The sequence below is a fragment of the Mandrillus leucophaeus genome, unplaced genomic scaffold (genome assembly GCF_000951045.1).
Source record: "Mandrillus leucophaeus isolate KB7577 unplaced genomic scaffold, Mleu.le_1.0 Scaffold1174, whole genome shotgun sequence".
Taxonomy (NCBI): Eukaryota; Metazoa; Chordata; class Mammalia; order Primates; family Cercopithecidae; genus Mandrillus; species Mandrillus leucophaeus.
The window spans coordinates 16,154-32,285 of NW_012100032.1; the positions used below are offsets into that span (position 1 = coordinate 16,154).

Here is a 16,132-nt window from a genome sequence, read left to right on the forward strand (position 1 = left end):
TTGAATTTTTAGTAGAGACGGGGTTTCACCATGTTGGTCATGCTGGTCTCAAACTCCTGACCTCGTGATCTGCCTCCTTGGCCTCCCAAAGTGCTGGGATTACAGGCCTGAGCCTCCGCGCTCCGCCAGCAAGGCACAATATTTAGCAGCCATTACAAGTACTATGAAAACTGTTTGGATGCAGAGGCACCCACATTTGCAAACATCCTGAAAGCCTGGTAGAGTGTGAAGACAGAAAAGAAAGCAAAGTAGCAGAAATACAGCGGAAAGGGCACACGACTATCAGAGGGGACAAGCCTTATAGACCTTGTTCAGGACCATGGGTTTCATACTAATTGCAAAGGGAAGCCACTGGAGAATTCTGAGCAGAGGGTGACATAACCAGAATGGTGGGTTTTAAATGATCCTTCCTTATAATGTGGAAATCTATTCTTTTAAATGCAAGTATGCAGACAAGGCATCACACAAAAATGTGTTAGGGTGATTGCATAGAGGGTAGCATTTTTTCTCCCTTGTCAAAAATTCCCCAATCCTATTTCTGACACCTCATATGAAAGCTGCACATGCAGTCTTATTATTATTTTGCAAGCCTGGGGCTTGGGCAAAAAAAGAAAAAAAAAATCCCCAATCCTGTTGACATAACATTCCCTACTTTAAAATAGAGAAAACAGTTATCCTACAGACAGCAGCTGTGTTTTCTGTGAAACATTGTGTCCCACAAATGTAGGAGACTATGCACAGAATGGGGAGGCTTGGGAAGGAGGCTGTTATCTTACGAAATGGGCTAGTGGGTGGGGTAGGAGGTGAAAGTGTGTTATCGACCTCCATCAGAAGTTCTTTTTCCAGTGGGTGATGAACCATCAAAAAGAGCTTCCTGTTGATGTTACAGATGTTATAACTTCACTTATCACTGTTTGATCTCCCCTAGCACGTTACCCTCGGGTCAGGAGTCTGTCAGCTCGAAGCAGAGATAAGGGGGCCACATGTCCCAGGGCTTGGCAGATGGAGCCCTGAACCCAGACCTCAGTAGGAAGCATCAGCGTGAATCCATTCCCAGTAGCCTCTGAGCAGGAGCAGGCAAAGTGCCTTCTTTTTGAAATAGGGCCTCACTGTGTTACCCAGGTTGGAGTGCAGTGGAGTGATCATGGCCCACTGCAATCTCTGCCTCTCAGGCTCAAACGATTTTTTCACCTCAGCTTCCCAAGTAGCTGGGACTACAGGCACATGCCACCACATCCAGCTAATTTATATATATATATATATACACACACACATACACATATATATACACACATACACACAATTTATATATATATACACACACACATATATAAAAAATACACACACACACACACACACACACACGCATATACACAACATAGCAAAATCTTGTCTCTATATGTATGTTGCCCAGGCTGGTCTCAAACTCCTGGGCTCAAGCCATCTGTCTGCCTTGGCCTTCCAAAATGCTGGAACTACAGGCTGAAGAGTCGTTTTGAGCAAATTATCTTCTCATCATCGGCAAGTGTTTGCATGTAGTAAGGACTGGACATGATGCATGTATACACCATGCATATGTAACACAGCACCTTAAATCACTCATTTATCCATGCCACAAACATGTACCAAGCACATGCTAGGTACAGGCACAATCCCGGCTGGTGGGGAAACAGAGAATAAGGCACAGACTTCAATTATTCTGACTTTGCTATTTAAAGCAGAGCTGTGGATGACATGTAATACACAAAACCATGAGACTTTAGAGCAGAAAGGATGCTGGAAATGATCCAATCCAAAATTCTTATAATGAGATATAAGAAAAATGTAGTCCAGAGAGGATCAATGCCTCAGAAGTTCAAGTCAGGTGGATTTTCTAATAAACTCTGATGTGTCTTATAAAGATGGAAGCATATTGCTGCAACGCAGTCCTAGCAAGAGTGTGCACAAAAGTGTAGCTTAAATAAAGGAATCATTATCTCTGACATGTGATAAAAATGCCCCATCACTGTCCTTAATCAAATGAGGATCTCTAAAATGACACTGAAATACGTCATGTTCAAAGATCTTTAACAACCCTATGATCTTGTGAATCTTGGAGTAGCATGATGGAAGGTTCTGGTCCGAGAGTGGTTCACACAGAGGCTAGAGCTGCATGCATGTTATGCAACATTGGGTGCTGACATATCTACACTGGGTTCCTGTGAATGGATAATAGAAATAGCAAGTCAAGCATCTTGGCATCACCCCACAGTTAGCTGTAGCTAGAATGGATTACTTAGTGTCCATGGCTGAGTCAGGAGCAGAGCGAAGTGTGTATTGACGCTGGCAGGGCAAACCTAGAGCCGGTGGAGAGCCCAGTTAGGAAATCACTCCACATGGCTACCAGTGTTCTTCTGCTTTCCTCAAATCATGAGTGATAAAGGGGCTTCATGTTTTTAACAGGAACTCTGCAAAGGGAAGCAAACTGCAGCTATAGACGTAATTCCACAGTGAGCTGTGATACATCAACGGGTCATAAAACACTGAAAGGGACTCAGCCCAAGGGGTGGCTTTCTGACTTACATTTAGAGAATAAAAATGTTAATAGTGGCCGGGCGCCGTGGCTCATGCCTGTAATCCCAGCACTTTGGGAGGCCGAGGTGGGTGGCTCATGATGTCAGGAGTTCAAGACTAGCCCCTGACCAGCGTGGCGAAACCCCGTCTCTACCACAAATACAAAAATTAGCCAGGCATGGTGGTGCGCACCTGTAATCTCAGCTGCTCAGGAGGCTGAGGCAGGAGAATCACTTGAACCCAGGAGGCGGAGGTTGCAGTGAGCCGAGATCGCGCCATGGCACTCCAGCCTGGGCAACAGAGGGAGACTCCATCTCCAAAAAAAAAAAAAAAAAAGTTAATAGCTACCATCTGTTGTTCACTACAGAAAGGATATTCTGTTAAGTGCTTTGCCTACTTATTTATATTATTTAACCTTAAACAACCTTATGAGATTTAAAAAATATCAGGTATTTATTATTAACCCAATTTTACAGATGAAAAAACTGACTATCAGAGAGGTTAACTAACTTTTCCCATGTCACCCAGCTACCAAGTGGTGCAGCCAGGATTGAAACCTGATTATATCTAACTCAGAAGCTGTTACTCAAATTGCACCAGGCAATTTGTTCGCAGCAAGGGACTGACATCGTAGAGGCCTACAAGTCTGTTTTCTTTGTTTGTTTTATATCTGGGTCATTTTATCCTCCTCCCATTCTTCTTTCCTCTTAAGTTTCTATTTTGGGGTTTTAGAGCCCCCCCAAAGAGCCTGAAATCAGCCTTCCTTCCCTTCCTGTTGTTATCGTACAAACTGTAACAGCCATTTTTGGTTGGCCTCATTTGATGCTTAATGACAAAGAAGTTGTCCTCAAAAATTTATTCTTATCTATTGCCCTACTTCCCCTACTCACTTAATCTTTGACTACATCACATATAGATTCAGAGATGAGCTAGGTTGGAAGGGATCTTTGCTAATGTCTGAGACCTACTTCTTCATTTTATAGAGGAAGAACATGAGTCCCTTTAGGGGAAAGCAAATTGTCTGAGCTCATGTGACACATTGGTGCCAGAGCTGGGACTTGATCTCAGGCCTCTTAACTCCTCCTTTAGGGCCCTTTCCACTCTACCTGGCTGCGTGTGTATTTGCGGTATTTAAATGGTGCCCACAGGGAGAAAAAGAGATTACTAATCTCCATCTACACAAACTGTCTGTACCAGGGAGCTGGGCAGAGCATGGCCAAAAGAGACAGGCATCATCTCTCCCTTTACCCTGCTGTACTCAACGAGCGAGATTGCTATCTTCTGAGTGGCAGTGTCCCCGCCTTGTTGGAAATGTTGAAACACTTGTGACTGACCTCAGTGACACAGAAGTTTCTGGGTAGGGGCTGGACTCGGGTCGGGGAGATGTTTCCGTTAGGACATCGCTGAAACACAGACTAGGATCAGACTGAGCTCGTAGCCCTGGGGTAAGTACTGTCTGTGGAGACAGGATTTTAAATTAGTTTGCAATGTGCATTTGTTTGCGAACATGTACGTGTCGAAGTTTTAGAGAGGATTCTCTGTTTATGGGCTGAGATTCCAGGGTGTGGAATTCAGCCTGCAACCAGCTTACAGAGAGCCTAAGATTACACTTTATGGACGTGAATTTCTTGTGCCTGAGGCATCTGTCTGCACTAGCAGCAGCAGCCATCGGGGATCTGGCCAGAAGGTACATGGACTTTGGGTCCAGCAAAAACCAGTTCCAAATCCTCACTCTGCTCACCTTTTGTGAGCCTCAGTTTCCAGCTTCCTCATCTGTAAAATGGGCATAAAACACCCACCTTACAGGGTTGCTACGTGGATTCAGACAATGTACATTTAGTGCCAGTACAGTGCTCCACCAATAGCAGCTGTGAAGTTTCCTTTTTAAGTCAAATGGGAACCAGATCTCAGAGACTATCTCCCCCATAAACATCCCATAGGAGTGTTTTCCCTGAGAAAACATTCTGAGCAGCAAAGGACTAGTATGTGTGGACGGAGGAGAGCCATCCTGGGAGTTTTAAAATTTTATGAATGGAGGTCAGAGAATGTGCACCATCACAGAAAAAGGCCATGTGAGCATCTGGACAAGGAAAAGCTAATAACAGCACAAAACAGAAACAGTTGACCCTTATATAGAGCTTACTATCTGCCAGGGACTGTTAAAAGAGTTTTATGCAGATTGGCCCATTTACTCCTCACAACCCTAAAGACGTGAGTGCTATTAAGAGCCTTAGTTTCCATTTGAAGAAACCAAGGCACCAAGGTGTTAAGGGACTTCACTGAATCAGTGAAAGAAAACTCTTCTGGAAAATTTCATTACAGAAGAGTTAGATCAGGCCTTTCTCCATCTCTCCAACCTGGGAGGGGCTCAGACAATGCGGTGCTGGGAAGCATGTATCAGGTACCCAAGGATGGGTTAATCCTTCTTCTTGTTCTGTGTGTTGACCTATTTTGTGAGCATTGGCAATTCTACCCAATTCAATGCCTTGAGTAGGATCTGTCACATAATTGGTGGAACCCAATGCAAAATGAAAATCTGGGGTCCCTTACTCAAAAATTATTATGAATTTAAAGATGACAGGCACAAAGCATTAGGCCAATCATGGGGTCCTTGTGAGCACAGGGCCCTACTCATCTGCATGGGTTGCAAGCCCATGAAGCCAGCACTGGCCTTGAATTCTGACAAGGAGGCAGGAATGCTACTGGATGTCTCCGTGGTCTCATGTAGCCCTCCTAATAATTCTGAGCTCCCCACCCTCCCTGGGTTGGAGAGATGGAGAAACACCTGGTCTAACTCTTCTGCGCTAAAGTTCTCCAGAAGAGTTTTCTTTCACCGATTCAGTCAAGTCCCTTAACACCTTGCTGCCTCAGTTTCTTCAACTGGAAAATAAGTCAAATAAAGAGACATTTGACTGCCCAATTGAAAGAGGAGAAAAGTGAGACTCTGAGACATTAAGTGGCTCCCCCAAGGTTAAACAACATTTATTATATGCAAATTGACTTAATGGCAATGTGTACAGAGTGTTACACATTGAAATGCTTTTTCCACTCCTATCCCCTCCGTGTCTTTAAGTACTGTGCTATGAATTGTGGAGTGTAATATATGCAGTCTCAGCCAACAAGGTGCATAATCTGTAGAAGGTGCCTAGTTTTCCTAAAATTTAGTAGGCCAATCGATGAAACAGAATAATTTGACCCCTTCCAGTTCATCTGGAGTTTTGTGGGAACTAGCAAAATGAATCCGTGAATACTGCTTGAGTAGCTTGCAACTTTTGTGTTCTTGCTGATTTAGTCTTGGAACGAAGTTGCATCCACATTGCATTCATCTCTAATAGTTTCCTGCAAAACTGCTTTCCCCAAAAGTACTAATTAGAAACTCTGGATGACTTGCTTCCCTGCTAGAAATTGGCAGTGCTTGCACCTAGAAGTAAGTGTGACTGGAGATGTGGTTTATCTACTTGAGGCTCAAAGTTGCTCTTTCTCGTTACTTTGAATCTCACTTTTTAGTCCATTTTAGAAAAATTATAAAATAACAAAATGTCGCAACTAAATTGATTTAGCCCACCCCTCTCATTTTATAGACAGGGGAACTGAGGCTCAGGGAGAAGAAATAATGTGCCCAAGGAATGTATAAAGTTGTTGAGCTGGAATGTTCATCTAAGCTCTCATGCCATATTCCAGATGAGCCCTAGCCTCATAACCACCTGGGGTGAGGCCTCTGACATGGTGATCAGAGCCAAAGAGAATTCAGGCAAGATTTCTCTGATATGAGAATGAAGGTGATCCTGTAACCCTCTGTTGGCCTTTTCCCCATGATATTTGGCAGACTCCATCCCTCCCTTCCCTCAGCCTGGCGTTTTGACCTTCTCTATTCCCTGGTGAGTGACTCATTGACAGTCATAGGAACAGGCATTGTTTAGGACCAGGGATGTCGCAGGACCTCGTGGTTTTGTATATTGTGTTGCTCCCACCTGAAAATCATGAGTGGGCCCAGTGTTCTTACAAGGCCTTATGGAAATGGGTGTGTTTATAAATTTAAGACAATTTTGAGTTGAATGTTCTGGTCCAAGGATCATCCCCTGGTACCCATATATGCCAGGCTCTCTACCGAGCATTTTCTTTTTTTTTTTTCTCTTTTTGTGGAGAATGGGGTCTCACTGTGTTGCCCAGGTTTGTCTCAAGCTTCTGAGCTCAAGCCAACCTCCCACCCCTGCCTTTCTAATTGTGATTATGCGTGTGAGCCACCACGCCTGGCCAGCATTTTCAATACTGAATGCAATGTGGTGAAGGCTCTGGCCTCAGACCACCTGTGTCTGAATTCTGTCCCCTTCACGGGGGATTAGAACCTGGTTTTCTCATATGTAAAATTGAGAGAACAATAGTATCTAGCTCATAAGGTCGTTATTCTGAGGATTAAATAATTGATGCAAAATGTTTTTTATGATACCGGCATATACATGGTAAACACAAGACATGTTTGAGTTAAAAACATGAAACAGGCCAGGCACGGTGGCTCACACCTGTAATCCCAGCACTTTGGGAGGCTGAGACAGGAGGATTGCTTGAGCCCAGGAGTTTGAGACCAGCCTGGGCAACATGGCAAGATCCTGTCACTACGAAATTAAAAATTTAGCCAGGCATGGTGGTATGCACCTGTGGTCCCAACTACTCAGGAGGCTGAGGTGGGAGGATTGCTTGAACCCAGGAGGTTGAGGCCACAGTGACCCGTGCTTGCACCACTGGACACTTCAACCTGGGCAACAGAGCAAGACCTTGTCTCAAAAAAAAAAAAAAAACCCATAAAACAGGTGCCATCCCCATTTACAGATATAACCCCGAAGCTGGAAAAATAAAGCAACTCACAGCTAGGAAGGCCAGAACTGAGGTCCTAAACACAATCTATTTGGCCACTAAGTCTCTGCACCTGACCAGCTGCCTATACTCACTTGTGTGGTCGCTTTGCATTATACTCAGCTGTTTCCACATTATGCTATTTACGTGTGGTCAAATAGAAATCCAACTTTGTTAGAAGACAATCAATTCCACTAAAGCTGCCCTAAAACCAGGGTTGGCAAGACACCTTTAGCTAGATTGCTTTTCTCCCTCCTTCCATCCATCCATTGCCTGTCCTTCAAATAATTTCCTCTCAGTGACTCTTCCCTGAACATTCTACCGCTTGGGGATCTCTTTTTCCTCTGAACTATAATGCATTATTGATACCACTCCTTCTGACAATTCATTATTCTTCACCTGTGTCATCTCTTCCACTTTTTGACTTTTCACATATTAATGTCTCGATTTTCCAAGTACAAATGAGCTCTTGAAAGTGCAAATGGCCTTTTCTTCTTCGCGCCATCAAGAGTATTTCACACAGGACCATGTGCATGGACCACTTGATAAATATTTGATTGATTGAAATTCAGACATTCAGGTGATCATCTCAATGTTCTATTAACTCCTGGGCTCAAGTGATCCTCCCACCTCAGCCTCCCAAAGTGTTGGGATTACAGGTATGAGCCATCATGCCCGGCTTTATGTTCACGTTTTACAAAATTGTGATTATATCTTATGTAACTAAATACAACTGCATTGTACATTTTCATAGAACAGATTTCTTTCTCCAGATGAATTCTTCCTAAATGTAATTTTAAACGACCACGTGGTCTTCCATTCAAAGCCTCAATCCTCATTTCTCCAGTTTTTGTTTTTTTCTTTAGATTGCTTCCCATTTTTCACTTTTATAATGACACTGTACAGAGCTCTTTTGCATAACAGCTTTAGTCTGTTCTGGATTGTTCGCAAATTGTCTGCGCTACACTCTTTACCCATTTGTTATTTGGGGGTCCTAGTGTTTTTCTTAACAATTTATAAAAACCAAAGATGCAAAATCTTTAAAATTGTGGTTTGCCTTACTTGTTTCAGGTTTTTTTTTTTTCTGTTTGCCTTTAAATTTTGTTAACATGTGAAGTTCTAATAGTTTACAGCCAAATCTATTTTTCATGTATTTCTTTGTGATTTCTTCCATTGCATATAAACTGAGAAAGTTTTCTCTCATCTGGGGATTTAATAAAGATTTTAAATATAGTAATATTCAATCCTAATTTATTCTAATTTTAATGGCTTGATTTTAAAATATTTACCTCCTTAATCCATTTGGAATTCATTTTGCTATCTAGGGTTTTGATCTAAGTTATTTTCTTTTTCCTTACAGGTAGCTAAACCATTGTCTTGGGGCCAATATTTGTTAAATAATGATTTCCTTTCCTCCACTTGCTTTGTGGACTACTCTTATAACATTTACTGTACACAGTAGCACATTTTTTCAAATCTACACTTCTCTTAAAAAGTGGTAGTCAGAAATCTACCTTACAACAATTTCTTTTCTTTTCTTTTTTTTTGAGACGGAGTCTTGCTCTATCCCCTAGTCTGGAGTGCTGTGGCACAAACTTGGCTCACTGCAATCTCCGTCTCCTAGGTTCAAGCGATTCTCCTGCCTCGGCCTCCAGAGTTGCTGGGATTACAGATGCCCACCACCTCACCCAGCTAATTTTTGTATTGTTTTAGTAGAGATGGGGGTCTCACCATATTGGTCAGGCTGGTCTCGAACTCTTGACCTCAGGTGATCCACCCTCCTCGGCCTCCCAAAGTTCTGGGATTACAGGTGTGAGCCACTGCACCCAGCCCACAATTCCTTTTCAAACGTTTCCGCTCTTTTTGGTTGTTCTTATGTTTTCCCAGATACATTTTAGAGTAAACTCAAGTTATAAAAAACTCACCATAATTTTTATTAGAATTGTATTAAGTCTATAAATTAACTTTAAAACTGATTTTTAAATGTTACAGCTTCTCAATCTGAAATAGCGTCTTTTTATGAGTTTAACTCTTTTATGTCTCTCAATAAATTTTTATTTTCTTCAAAATAATTTTCTTATAATTAATATTATTTTTAGGTGTTTCTATTGTTGTAGTTGCTAAATCTCAGGGTATTTTTCCCCATTCTATTTTATGTCTGTTGCTAGTATAACAGTAAGAATAGCTGGTAATTTTAGAATATTTATTATATCTACAGGACTTTACTGAGCAATCTCATTAATTCCTCTAGTTTTGCAATGAATTCGTTTGGGATTTCTAGGTATAAAATCATATATTTTGCAAACAAGAATGAATTTGATTTCTCCTTGCCCAAAACTATACTTTCATTTTGTTAATGTACCTGCTGACAGCTCAGGCTCCAGCACCTGCCTGCCTGAGCACAAAGGCTGATGAACTGTTTTTGTCATCTTGAGCATATTAGGTAGCCTTTCTGTGTCTTAAAAAATGTTAATTAAAAAAAAATAATAGTATCTACCTCCTGGGGTGGTTGTGGGAATTGGATGAGTTAATGTATATAAAAGTGTCTGCCACATAAAACATGCTCAATAAATATTCAATACCCTTATTATTATTAGAGATTGGAGGAACTTTCCATTTCCAGAAACTAGAACTTCTAGTACTCGTTTCAGATAAGGGTTGCAGCATACACCCTTGCTCTCAAATAGTTGCTAAAATAATTTACCATTTTGTCAGATACTGATTATTGGTGCAGTAATCAATACTGCACCAACTTATTATTCTTTATTATAGTAAGAAACAATCCTCATACTTTTATTAACTTCGAAAATCAATAATAAGTATTCAGTTTATCCAGCACATTTTGGCACTTTACCAAGATCATAATTTTAAAAATTTGATCTATCAATGTTGTATTTGTATTATATAAAAGACAGCTTCCTGACATGATTGGGATTTAGGATTTTGAGTCAGTTGGTTTAGGAAACATGAGTCTTCCAGCTGGCAAAGCGGCAAATTTTTTAATCTTCTTAAGCCTTAGTTTCCTCATCTATGAAGTAGTGGTAATGTCTATTTTTGTAGAGTGAGAGGATTAAAGCACACGGAAAACACTCAGTGTTAGTTTCCATCTTTGTTATAATCAATTTCCTCAACGTTCTGGGCTAACTTCTTGATGTTACCATATATACCTCTGTATTCATAAATAAGATGGACCCCAAAGTTTCTGTCTTCCTGTGCCCTGTATTGGCTTGTGGAATAATAATTATGTGTTCCTTAAAAGTTTGAAACTCCTCATTTGTCAAACCATCTAGATAGGTTTTGAGGAAATAAGTCTGATAATGCTTCTCATTTCTTTCTCTTTCTTTCTTTCTTTCTTTCTTTCTTTCTTTCTTTCTTTCTTTCTTTCTTTCTTTCTTTCTTTCTTTCTTTCTTTCTTCTTCCTTTTTCTCTTTCTTTTTTCTTTCTCTTTCTTTTCTTTTTGATAGAGGTGGGGTCTTGCCTTATTGCCCAGGCTTATCTCCAACTCCTGGGCTCAAGCTATTCAACTGCCTCAGTCTCCCAAAGTGCTGGGATTACAAGTGTGAGCCACTGGGGCCAGTCAATGCTTTTAATTTCTAAATAATAATAGCTTGCATTCATTGGATGCTTATTACTATGTGCCAAAAGTTCTAATAACTATTTCACATAGCTCATCTAATTTCATCCTCAGAAGTAGTTGTCATTTATATTTGTCTTATCTAGTCCCACAATTAGTTATTGTTCCCATCTTATATATTAAAAGACTGAGGCTTTGAGAGGTTGAATAACGAGGCCAAGCTCACGCAGAGAATGAGCTGGGGTTTGAACCCAAGCAGTTTGACTCCAGGTTCTTTGCCTTTAATGCTTAGATACCATGCTGCTTCCTAAACTTATTTTTTGTTATTTTGGTTTGGTTTTGGTCTAAGTTTTCCATGCCATATGGAATCAATTTTGTTAATTTATATTTTTCTAGGAAACTATCCATTTTACTGAGATTTCATCAAAAAAATTTTGTAGTCTAACAATTTTTTAAAAATCTCTTCTTTTTTTGGTACCTCATTTTTGTTGAAAAATTTTAATCCCTTCTGTTTCTGAGATTAATAGTCCCTATACTATTAATTCGGTTTATTTGTGTTTCCTCCTTTTCTTCATTAGTGGAAACTGCATATTAAACTGGGGGAGAAAGTCTAGCAATGTGGAGGAGGCTGGATATTACAAAATGGAAATAAAGATTTTTTTCTTTTTAAAATTTCCATTTCCATCAGCTTTGCTTTCTTTTCACCTTACTTCACTCCAACCTTTAAAGAGCAGGATGCTCAGGGCTGAAAAGAGCCTTAGGAGTACTTTGCCAAGCTCCCTAATTCACCAGGGCCTAGAGGGGACGTCTCCCTGTCCAAAGTCACACTGTTAGCAAGTGACAGACCCAGGAGAAGGCAGGCCCTAGCTCCCTTCTTTCCCCTTCTTTTGTTCTCCCTTCTTTTTGTTCTCTTTCCCTTATACCTTAGCTAATGTTAAAAACAACAAATTAATGGAGACTGCAAAGAAAGTTTACAGCTACTTCATTTGAAAAGATGGATAAAGTCAGCTGACAATGTTGATTATAATTACTTTGATCCATATGATTTTTCTTTTCTTTTCTTTCTTTTTTCTTTTTTTTTTTCAGACAGAGTCTCACTCTGTAGCTCAGGCTGGAATGCAGTGAGGTGATCTTGGCTCACTGCAACCTCTGCCTCCCAGGTTCAAGCAATTCTCTGCCTCAGCCTCTCGAGTAGCTGAGATTACAGGCACCTGCCACCTTGCCTGGCTAGTTTTTGTATTTTTAGTAGAGATGGGGTTTCACCATCTTAGCCAGGCTGATCTTGAACACTTGACCTCGTGATCCCCCCGCTTCGGCCTCCCAGAGTGCTGGGATTACAGGTGTGCGCCACTGCGCCTGGCCTAATCCATATGATTTTTCGTAGAAATCATCTTCTATTGTGATCTTGTTTTAAATCATTCTTTCTAGAATAAACCTATCCAAAGAAAGCATGGTGTCTGACAGGAAAGTGGGTGTCTTTTTATTCCCCCCGATGTTATGCTGCACCTGTTGGAAAGGCCATGAGAAAACTCCTGTATCAGTGGAGGAGGGAAACTTAATAAAATGGAATCCAGCCTTAACTACAAGTCTGAAGCAAACAGAATAAATGCTGTTAGCACTGGGACGAAGTGGGGTTTTTTTAGTGGGGGGAGGAGGGACAGGGTTTTACTCTGTCACCCAGGCTCTTCTCAAACTCCTGGTCTCAAGTGATCCTTCCATCTCGCTCTCCCAAAGTGCTGGGATTACAAGCATGAGCCACCATGCCCAGCCTGAAGTTTGGTTTTGAGGTGCCTGGCAGGGCACTACATTAGTGTGAGATCTGGGTGCCAAAATTCAGCACAGCATAAGAGGACAGGACCATCCCTACCTCGAGGATGGAACAAGGCATGCCAAACCCTCACATAGTCCATGTGCTTTTTCACAACATAATTACCTTAAATTGCCCATTTCCTGGTTATTTGGGGCGTGTGTGTGCGCACACCCGCGCATGTGCCCAAATGGGCAGATGTCTCTGCTGACTGTCTGATCAGCAGTCTATAATTAGACCCCAAGGAACAACCTGCTCATTGTGGTTAGAGCCATTAGCCACTTAAATAATGACATCTGTCATAATTTTCATACCTCATCCTGTCCTGGATCTTATCTCCAAACTGTACTCAAAACAAATGCCTAAATTTTCTAAAGTAGACCAATCCAATTTTTAATAATTCTAGTCACCATTGTGGTGGAGGATTTTAGGGTTGAATAATACCTAATTACTGAGTGCCTCCTGTCAATGCGCGTCTGTGTGAAGAGACCACCAGAGAGGCTTTGTGTGAGCAACACGGCTGTTTATTTCACCTGGGTGCTGGCGGACTGAGTCCGAAAAGAGAGTCAGCAAAGGGTGGTGGGATTATCATCAGTTCTTATAGGTTTGGCATAGGCGTGCAAAATACATTCTTAAGGGCGGAGGAGAATATTACAAAGTACCTTCTTAAGGGCGGGGGAGACTATATCGTATCAGTTAGGGTGGGGCAGGAACAAATCACAATGGTGGAATGTCATCAGTTAAGGCTATTTTCACTTCTTTTGTGGATCTTCAGTTGCTTCAGGCCATCTGGATATATACGTGCATGTCACAGGGGATATGATGGCTTAGCTTGGGCTCAGAGGCCTGACATTCCTGTCTTCTTATATTAATAAGAAAAATAAAACAAAATAGTGATGCAGAGTTGGGGCAGTGAAAATTTGTGAGGGTGGTATGGAGAGATAACAGGCGATGTTTCGATGTTTCTCAGGGCTGCTTCGAGCAGGATTAGGGGCGGCATGAGAACCTAGAGTAGGAGAGATTAAACTGAAGGAAGATTTTGTGGTAAGGGGTGATATTGTGGGGTTGTTAGAAGGAGTATTTGTCATATAGAATGATTGGAGATGGCCTGGATAAAAGTTTGGATGAATTGAGAAACTAAACGGAACACACAAGGTCCAAATAAGAGAAGGAGAAAAACAGGTATAAAGGACTAAGAATTGGGAGGATCCAGGACATCCAATTAGAGAGTGCCCAAGGGGGTTCAGCGTAATTACTTGCTTGGTTGGCGAGTTTTGTGGCTCTATCCTTGACAGAGTCCTCCTTTTTAAGTTGGTGACTGAGCTTGGTGAGGTGTGTTTTTAAAAGACCATTAGTCCGTTCTACCTTTCCTGAAGATTGAGGATGGTAAGGGGTATGAAGGTTCCACTGAATACCAAGAGCCTAAGAAACTGCTTGGGTGATTTGACTAGTAAAGGCCGATCCATTGTCGGACTGTATAGAGGTGGGAAGGCCAAACCCAGGAATTATGTCTGACAGAAAGGAAGAAATGACCGTGGTGACCTTCTCAGACCCTGTGGGAAAGGCCTCTACCCAGCCAGTGAAAGTGTCTACCCAGACCAAGAGGTGTTTTAGTTTCCTGGCTCGGGGCATGTGAGTAAAGTCAATTTGCCAGTCCTGGGTGGGGGCAAATCCCCGAGCTTGATACGTAGGGAAAGGAGGTCACAGGGCCTGAACAATCCCTGAGGAGTAGTAGAACAGCAGATGGAACACTGAGAAGTGATTTCCTTGAGGATAGATTTCCATGATGGAAAAGAAATGAGAGGTTCTAAGAGGTGGGCTAGTGGCTTATAACCTACATGGAAGAGGTTATGAAATGATGACAGAATAGAATGGGCCTGTGAGGCTGGAAGGAGATATTTTCCTTGGTCCAAGAACCATTTGCCTTGTGTGGGAAGAGATTGATAGGTGGAAGTTTCAGTGGGAGAATAGGTGGGAGTGACCGATGAGAAGGAGAAAAACTGGCTGTGAGGGAAAAAAGTTGGAAGCTAGCTGCTTCTTTAGCTACCTTATCAGCATAAGCATTGCGCTGAGCAATGGGATCTGATGCCTTTTGATGGCCCTTGCAGTGAATGACTCCAGCTTCCTTTGGAAGTAAAGCAGACTTGAGAAGAGTTTTTATTAAAGAGGCATTAATGATGGAGGATCCTTGCATAGTGAGGAAACCTCTTTCAGCCCATATAACAGCATGGTGGTGTAGGATATGGAAGGCATATTTAGAGTCAGTATAAATATTAACACATAGTCCCTTTGCAAGAGTGAGGGCCCAAGTTAAGGCAATGAGTTTGGCTTGCTGAGAGGTAGTGGAGGGGGGCAGAAAGTATATGCATCAGGTGTGAGGAAGAAAATGATTTTGGAAGTTATGAGAACTGTAGAGAGTGAGTTGAGCATAGTTTGTGATTTTTGAGGGCCTCTAAAACTATTAAAGCAGTGGCAGCTGCCACATGCAGACATGAGGGCTAGGCTAAAACAGTAAGGTCAAGATGTTTGGACAGAAAGGCTACAGGGCGCGGTCCTGGCTCTTGTGTAAGAACTCTGACCACACAGCCCTGCACTTTGGCTGTGTGTAATGAAACGGGTTGGGATGAGTTAAGGAGAGCTACTGTGGGAGCAGCTTCTAGGGCTGCTTTTAAGTAATGGAAAGGAGCAGCAAAAGGATTTAGGATCTATGGGATCAGCTAGGTTTGCTTTTGTGACTTTATATAATGGTTTAGTCAGGATGATAAAACCAGGTATCCAAAGGCAGAAGTACCTAACCATGCCTAGGAAGGAAAGAAGTTGTTGTTTTGTGGAAGAGATTGGGGTTTGGGAGATTAACTGGACACAATCAGCAGGGAGAGCACGTGTGTTTTCATGAAGAATTATGCCGCGATAGGTAAGAAATGTGGGCTTGACTGAAGTAATGGGGGCTGTCTGTAAAGCCTTGTAGCAGTATAGCCCAGGTAAGTTGCTGATCCTGATGGGTGTCAGGGTCAGTCCAAGTAAAAGCAGAGAGAGGCTGGGATGAAAGGTGCAAAGGAATAGAAAAGAAAGCATGTTTGAGATCCAGAACAGAATAATGGGTTGTGGAGGGGTTGTGGAGGGAGGTATTGAGGATAGCAGAGTCTGTGGGTTTGGCACCATGAAGTTGATAGGCAAGACAATTTGGTTGATAAGGCGTAGATCCTGAACTAACCTGTTCAGGCTTGTCCGGTTTTTGAACAGGTAAAATGGGGGAATTGTAAGGAGAGTTTATAGGCTTTCAAAGGCCATGCTGTAACAGGCAAGTGATAACAGTCTTTAATCCTTTTAAAGCGTGCTGTGGGATG

General features: G+C 41.9%; 1 protein-coding gene across 1 annotated transcript in view; it reads left to right on the forward strand.

Moving 5' to 3' along the window:
- The first annotated feature begins 3,925 nt into the window (after nucleotides 1–3,925).
- LOC105554485 (chromosome unknown open reading frame, human C1orf186) overlaps nucleotides 3,926–16,132 on the forward strand; it is a 26,057-nt gene continuing 13,850 nt past the window's right edge. The window contains exon 1 of the mRNA XM_012000987.1: nucleotides 3,926–3,998. The gene's annotated coding sequence lies outside the window, so the exon portion shown is untranslated. The remainder of the gene's footprint in view (nucleotides 3,999–16,132) is intronic.